General features: G+C 33.6%; 1 non-coding gene across 1 annotated transcript; it reads right to left on the reverse strand.

The window, feature by feature from the left end:
* Window positions 1-4,781: 4,781 nt before the first annotated feature.
* Window positions 4,782-4,889, reverse strand: LOC126000349 (U6 spliceosomal RNA). The gene has a single exon (XR_007492693.1). It is a non-coding gene; the product is annotated as a U6 spliceosomal RNA (small nuclear RNA).
* Between the last annotated feature and the right edge of the window lie 2,651 nt (window positions 4,890-7,540).

Genomic DNA, 7,540 nt, shown 5'->3' on the forward strand with positions numbered 1-7,540 from the left:
TCATGAAACAAAATATTACCCCCACCAAAATTATTATCACATTTACATATGGCCAGGTTCAAAAGCAGGCATAAAGGCTCTTTTCTATATTTCCTGAAGAATGCTTCTGATAGAAATATAATGAAAGCCACATTTGTGAATTTAATTTAAAATTTTAATTAGTCATATTAAAAACTAAAATAAGTCATTGAAATTAATTATTATAACATATATTTTTCAATCTAATATACCTAAAACTTTGCTAAAACAAATGGCACCAGTGAATTCAAATATTTAATATCTGCACATAGCTAGTAGCTACTTTAATGGATACTTCAGCTCTATATCTTCACTTTTTTCTTTTTTGGTTTTGGAACTGAATCTATTGCTACTGAGGGATATCTCCTAGCTCTGTGATTAGGGTTACTCATAGCACTGACCGCATGCAAAACAAGTTCCCTCCTATATTACTATCTGAAACCCTGCATCTTATTTCTACTGATATTCTCTTCTATCTTTGCCAGTTCTAGGAATATTAATGCTTCTTTTATTGATTCTTCAATATGATTATGTATTACGCATTTTCTTGTCCCATAATATATCGTTTAGAAAGAATAATAGAAAAGTTTCTTCCATTCCCATCATTTTTGAGAGTTTTTATCATGAATAGGCATTGGACGTTATCAAATGCTCTTTCTGCTTCTATTAATATGATCATATGGTTTTTATTATTTCTTTTGTTAATATGGTGTATTATGTTGATTTATTTACATACCTTAAACCATATTTGCATTACTGGAATGAAACCTACTTGTTCATCGTGTAAGAACTTCTTGAAGAATTGTTGGATCCTGTTTGCCAGGATTGTGTTGAGGATCTTTGCATCTGTGTTCATCAGTGATATTGATTGCAGTTTTATTTTTTCAGTTATGCCATGTACAAAAGTCAAATACAAATGGATTAATTAACTTAATATCTGGCCCCAAACCATAAGGTATATAGAAGAACATGTAGGCTAAACACTTCATTACATTGAGACTAAAGCATCTTCAAGTAGGAAACATCAAACAAGTGAAAGCAGAGAAAAATAGATGGGACTATATTAAACTGAGAAGCTTCTGTACCACAAAAAATAGTGAATAGGATACAAAGGCAACCCATAGAATGGGAGAGACTGTTCACCCAACACCCATCAGATAGAGGACTAATATCTAAGATATACAAACTTAACTAGAAAAAAATCTAACCTCATCAAAAATGGGGAAAAATGAACAGATACTTCCCCAAAAGAGAAATACATATGACAAAATGTTCCACATTACTAATCATCAGGGAGATGCAAATCAAAATTAAGAATGAGGTACCATCTCATGCCATAGAGTCTGGCACACATCACAAAAAAATCAGTATCAATGGGAATGTGGGGAGAAAGGAACTCTAATTCACTGCTGATGGGAATACCATCTATCCCAGACTTTCTGGAAAACTATATGGAGATTCATCAAAAAACTGGACATATGAGCCAGCAATACCACTCCTAGGAATATACCCTAGGACACAAAAACACAATACAAAAATGCCTTCTGCACACCTAATTTTATTGCAGAGCTATTTACAATAGCCAGAATCTGGAAACAACCCAGATGCTCAACAATAGATGAATGTCTAAAAACAAAAAACAAAACCAGGGTACATGTACACAATGGAATACTATGCAGCCATCAGAAAAATGAAGTCATAAATTTTTTCTATACATAGATGTAAACAAAAACTATTATATTGAGTGAAATAAATCAGAGAGAGAGATGGACACAAAATTGTTTCACTCATCTATGAAATTTAAGAAAACTAAAAGACATTATTGTAATAATACCCACAGACAATAGAGATGAGCTCTGGAAGTACAAGCCAATAATACCCACAGACAATAGAGATAAGACTTGGAAGTACAAGCCATGATATGAAGTTTATCACAAAGAGTAGTCATTGCATTGGAGAAATAACTACACTAACAACTATCATGACAATGGTAATGAGTAAGAGAAGTAGAATGCTTTTCTCAAATACAGACAGGGGGTAGGGAATAAGGGAGTTTGGGGCATTGGTGATGGGAATGTGAAGGGTGTGTTCATTTTTTATAACAAACCCCAACTACTAATACAATTGTAGTCATGGTTCTTTAATATATTATTAAAACAGTAAGAATAGTAGATTTTTTACATAATTACACAATGTATACAACTACTGTAATACTTGAAATACCAGGTCTTTGTTTTTTGTTTGCTTTTTGGGTCACACTCGGCAGTGTTCAGGGGTTACTCCTGGCTCTATGCTCAGAAATTGCTCCTGGCAGGCTCTGGGAACCATATGGGATGCCGGGATTCAAACCACCATCCTTCTGCATGCAAGGCAAATGCACTACCTCCATGCTATCTCTTCGGCCCCGAAATACAAGGTCTTAATGTCATTATTATTTATTTTGATTTTGATTTTGATAAAAAGATTTCTTTCTTGGCTATGGAGAGACCTCAAAACTGTGATGTGCACGCCTAGCTTAAGTGAAGCCATGGCTTGGTTCCTGGCATTACATGGCCTCCTAGCACAACTATATGTAGACGAGTTGACCTCTGAGCACTGCCAACAAGGAGTAGTGAGGGGATTGTATTAATTGGGCTGAAGCACTGAACTACCAAACATATTTTAGGACCAAGTATATCAAGGAGTAACTTACTGGCCTGCTGAACACTTTATGGTAGTCCTAACTTGAATCATAACAAAAACCTTTTTCTCAGAGGCTGGGCTTTTGAACACAGGACAAAGATGGCCAAACAAATAGTTTCTTGATCAGTATTGTTCTGTGATAATATCAATAATAGTGTAAAGCCATGAAAAAAGTCTCCTTAGCAGCTATTGAAAAACCTGCTTACACAAATATAAAATAAAATCAATTATATTGAATGTAAATACAATTTTGTCTGATATAATTAATATATCTATCACTTTTTTGTTTTCCAATATTTTATATAATTGTTTTTACATCCTTTTACTCTGAGCCTATGTCTACCCTGAGTTTTTTAAGTGTGTTTCCTGGAAGCAGCAAATGACTGGGTTTTTATTTTCTGATAAAATCTGATATTCTGTGTCTTTTGATAGGACAGTTTAGTCCATTGACATTTAAGGAAACTATTGATAGAATGGGTTGCCATGTACTTATATTGTGTAGAAATTTTTCTGTTACTATTTGGTATTTTGTTTATATAATTGATCTTTGAGTAGTTCATTTAAAGTTGGTTTGGTTAAAGTGAATATTGCAAGTTCTTTTTTGTCTGAAAATGTTTTTATCCCTCTCTCCCACATAAATGAGAGGTTTGCTGGATAGTGGACTCTAGATTGAAAATTTCTTTTATTCAGTACTTTGAATATGTCATTCCACTCTGCTTTCCTGAATGTTTCAAATGGAAGATTTGGTTGATTCTTATGTTCTTTCCTTTAAACTTAAGATTTTTCTTCTCCTGTATTGCTTTAAAGAGTCCATCTTTCTCTTATTTTTTTTCTTTTTCTATTTGGATGACTATATGTTTAGGTGTTGTTCTGTCAAAGTCTATTTTGTTTGGTGCTATTTTTGTCTCTTGGATTTGTACAGCAGTCTCTTCCCAGGCAGTAGAGAAGTTTTCTGCTATTATCGCTCACTTGTTCTCCCCTTTTCCCTTTTTCCTCCCTAACTGGTATTTCTATAATTCTAGATTATTTCTTTTGCCTTTGTTCATTAAGTATCTAACATTTTCTTCCTTTATTTTGTCTCTCCTTTCTTTTTTGACTTATTTATCAATGCTGACTTGTAATTAGTCTTCAAGTTCATCTATATGGTTTTCCACCTGTGTAATTCTGCTACTATGGCTTGCAAATATGTTCTTTCAACTCCATTTATATGGTTTCCCTCATATCCTGAAAGAGTTCTTTGAGTTGGTTGAATTGTCCATCTATAGATTGCTTAATGTCACAGGCTAGCACCTCCTTGATTTTTGTTTTTAAAAATTAGTGTTGATTTTAGCTTCTCATCTACAAGGCTCAGATGTTTTGGTTGGTTTGGAAATTTATTTAGCTTTCTCTCCATATCCAGAATTGCCATTGCCCTCTGTAGTTTCCTCATTGTTCTTTGCACTTAGGGGTTGGGATGATGGAGTCATAGAATTTCCATTATTCAGATTTCCCATTATTTATGAAAGTTATTTATTGAACTGGTTATATAAAAGGTGGCATAAATTTATTTGCCTTGTATATTATTTTTCTAATAATGTGAGGTTATATAAGTATTATACAAAAATTGCCAACTAAATATTTGGTTTGGTCAGTTGAGTTTTGAGACTATATTTTCTTTCTTCTTTCTTTCTTTCTTTCTTCTTTCTTTCTTTCTTTCTTTCTTTCTTTCTTTTCTTTCTTTCTTTCTTTCTTTCTTTCTTTCTTTCTTTCTTCTTTCTTTCTTCTTCCTTTCTTTCCTTCCTTCTTTCTTTCTTCCTTTCTTCCTTCCTTCCTTCCTTCCTTCCTTTCTTTCTTCCTTCCTTCCTTCCTTCCTTCCTTCCTTCCTTTCCTTCCTTCCTTCCTTCCTTCTTCCTTCCTTCCTTCCTTCCTCCTTCCTTCCTTCCTTCCTTCCTTCCTTCTTCCTTCCTTTCTTTCTTCTTCTTTCTTCTCTTTCTTCTTTCTTTCTTTCTTTCTTTCTTTCTTTCTTTCTTTCTTTCTTTCTTTCTTTCTTTCTTTCTTTCTTTCTTTCTTTCTTTCTTTCTTTCTTTCTTTCTTTCTTTCTTTCTTTCTTTCTCCACTTCAAGAATTTCCGTGTCATCCTTGCCACAGAGGCCATGCTAATCTTCTCTGTATCATTCCAATTTTAGTATATGTGCTGCCAAAGTGAGCACAAGACTGTATATTTTCAAAGATAAGAAGTCTGGGTCAGTTTACCTGGAAATTTATTTATAAATTGAAATATCTTCGAAGACAACAAAGAAGTGGGAGTCATATGGGCATTACACTGTGGAAAGCACTGGGGGGAATTAGCAGTGACACTGGCAGCTAGGAGGGTCCTAGTTGGTAGCAGGGACCAAAATGTCTTTCTTGGTAGATGCACCTGAATTGAGACCTCTATATCAAATGATACACTAAGGTTAATTGAACTAAATCAAACACTGGGACTGAGTACTTAAGATGCATCTAAGAAAACATAAGCCAATAACACATATTGGCTTCAAAATTTCCTTCAATAACTTTACTCCAGGGATGAAGTGATAGCTCAAGATTACACACTTGGCATTTCAAAGGTTTTATTTTGATCCCTGGAATTATGTGTTTTAACAACTCAGAAAAAATAAGCCGGAATTAGCCCCTGATCACTACCAGGTATGATACCAAAACCCAAAACATACCATACACATAAAACAAATAACTTTATTCCAGTAGCAAACAAATCAAAGGCAAAAATGGATTTTGTCAAACTAAAAACGTTTTCCACTATAAAAAATGTACCCAACAAAAAGTCACACACACAGCTAACAAAGAGCTAATATTGAAGATATATGAAATATTCACACAATTCAACATGAGAAAAAAAATCTAACAGCCTCATATAACATGGGGAGAATAACTCAGCAGAAACTTTTCCAAAGAAAAGGTACATATATGCCAACAGGCACATAAAAATGACATCTCTGATTATCAAGGGACTGTGAATCAAAATGACAATAGTATATCACCTCATATTAGTAAAGATGACCTGTATCATAAAGTACAGAAGCAACAAATGCTGATAGTATGGAGTAAAGGAGTTTTAATTCATTGTTGGTGCAAATGTATATGGTTCAGCCTCTATTTAAAACAGTGTGAAAAAATTTCAAGTATATAAAAAAACAGAACTTCCACATAATTCAGCAATTTGACTTCTTTATATATAACTTAAGAAAATAAAATATTTAACTCAAAAAACATAGGCATACCTATGCCTTTCACAATGCTACTAGCTAGAGCCAACATCTGGAAGAAACCCAAGTATCCAACAACAGATAAGTGGATAGAGAAATTATGATGATATACACAATTCAAAAGATGAAATCCAGAGCTTCTGAAACATGAATGAAACTAGAGTAGGTCACATTAAATGAAATAAATCAACTGAAATATATACTCTGTGATCGCCTTTATATATGCTATGAGTGAAGAAACAAAGCAAGGGACTAAGACAATAGCCATTGAAAACAGCCCAGAATGGAGTAGAGAATTGATAGGAAGGGTTCTATGGACAGTGATAGAGGGTGGTTGATTTTCATGCTAGTTTTGGTGTGGTAATATGATTCCTTAATAACTTAAAGCAATTATCACTTAAACCAAAATTAAGTCATAAAATATACTCTCTGAGTATTGCTTTCTAAACTATAAATTTCCACTGGGATTCTAATTACAAAAACCATCAAAGTATTGATAATAAAGAAACATGGGTAGGAAAAAAACATGTTGCAGAAGTTGCAGTCAATAAGAATGAATTTTAAGAGCCTATCATCCTGCTCATCTCAAGATCACATGTCACAGAGAGTTTTTCTGTACTTCATCAATAAATATAAATAATTATTAAAATTTATTTTTTGAAAATCAACATATTTCCCTTGTAATATTAACATTTATTTATCCTCCCTATAAAATTTGAAACCTACTTTGTAACTAATGACTCTTCTATTACTTAATCATATTTTGTTACTTATGTATTATAGTTCCTAATCATATTCAACTTAAGCCAGAATAGGTATTCTGATGTTGACATCCAAGTTTTATCTCTTAATTTGGATATACATGCCACCCTCTACTATTAGGTTTGCTAATCAAACTATCATCATCTTCTGTTTTAGACTAGCTTGTCTTTCTTCCTTTGGGTTTGTTTTTAGTTAAATCGGCATTTCTTCTCCAGTGCAAAAGATTCTTAATTTGACATAAACTCATTTGCTTCCTTTTGCTTGTTTGCTTCATTATTGATCACCAGGAAAATGCAAATCAAAATAACAATGAGAGATGCCTGGAACAGTGAATGCAGAGAGTAAGTAGAGTATTTGCCTTGCACAGGGCTCACTAGGAACTCTATATGACTCCCTGAGCAGAGCCAAGAGTGATTCTCGAGTGCAGAATTAGGAGTAACCCCTGAGGATTGTTGGATGTGGCACTCCTACACAAAACACATATACAGTGAGATATCAAAAAGAGCAGCACCAACCACTGCTTGCAGGAAAGGGGGATGGCGGGAAGGAAGATCCCTTCACTGTTAATCTGGATTCAGCCTGAATGAAAAACAATATGAAGACTTTCATAAAGATAAGAATTGAGCCTCGAGGTGATCCAGCAATTCCACTTAGAATCTACATCCAAGAACCCCAAAATGATATTTTGAAGTGATAATTTTATCCTATGTTCTTTGTTCTATTATTCAGAGTAGTTGTGATCTGAAGGCAACACAAATATCTAAGTGATAAAGACAATGTCTAAGTGATAAAAATGAGGGGATAAATAAACAAGTATATGTGCAAAATGAATT

Source organism: Suncus etruscus, chromosome X (genome assembly GCF_024139225.1).
Source record: "Suncus etruscus isolate mSunEtr1 chromosome X, mSunEtr1.pri.cur, whole genome shotgun sequence".
Taxonomy (NCBI): domain Eukaryota; kingdom Metazoa; phylum Chordata; class Mammalia; order Eulipotyphla; family Soricidae; genus Suncus; species Suncus etruscus.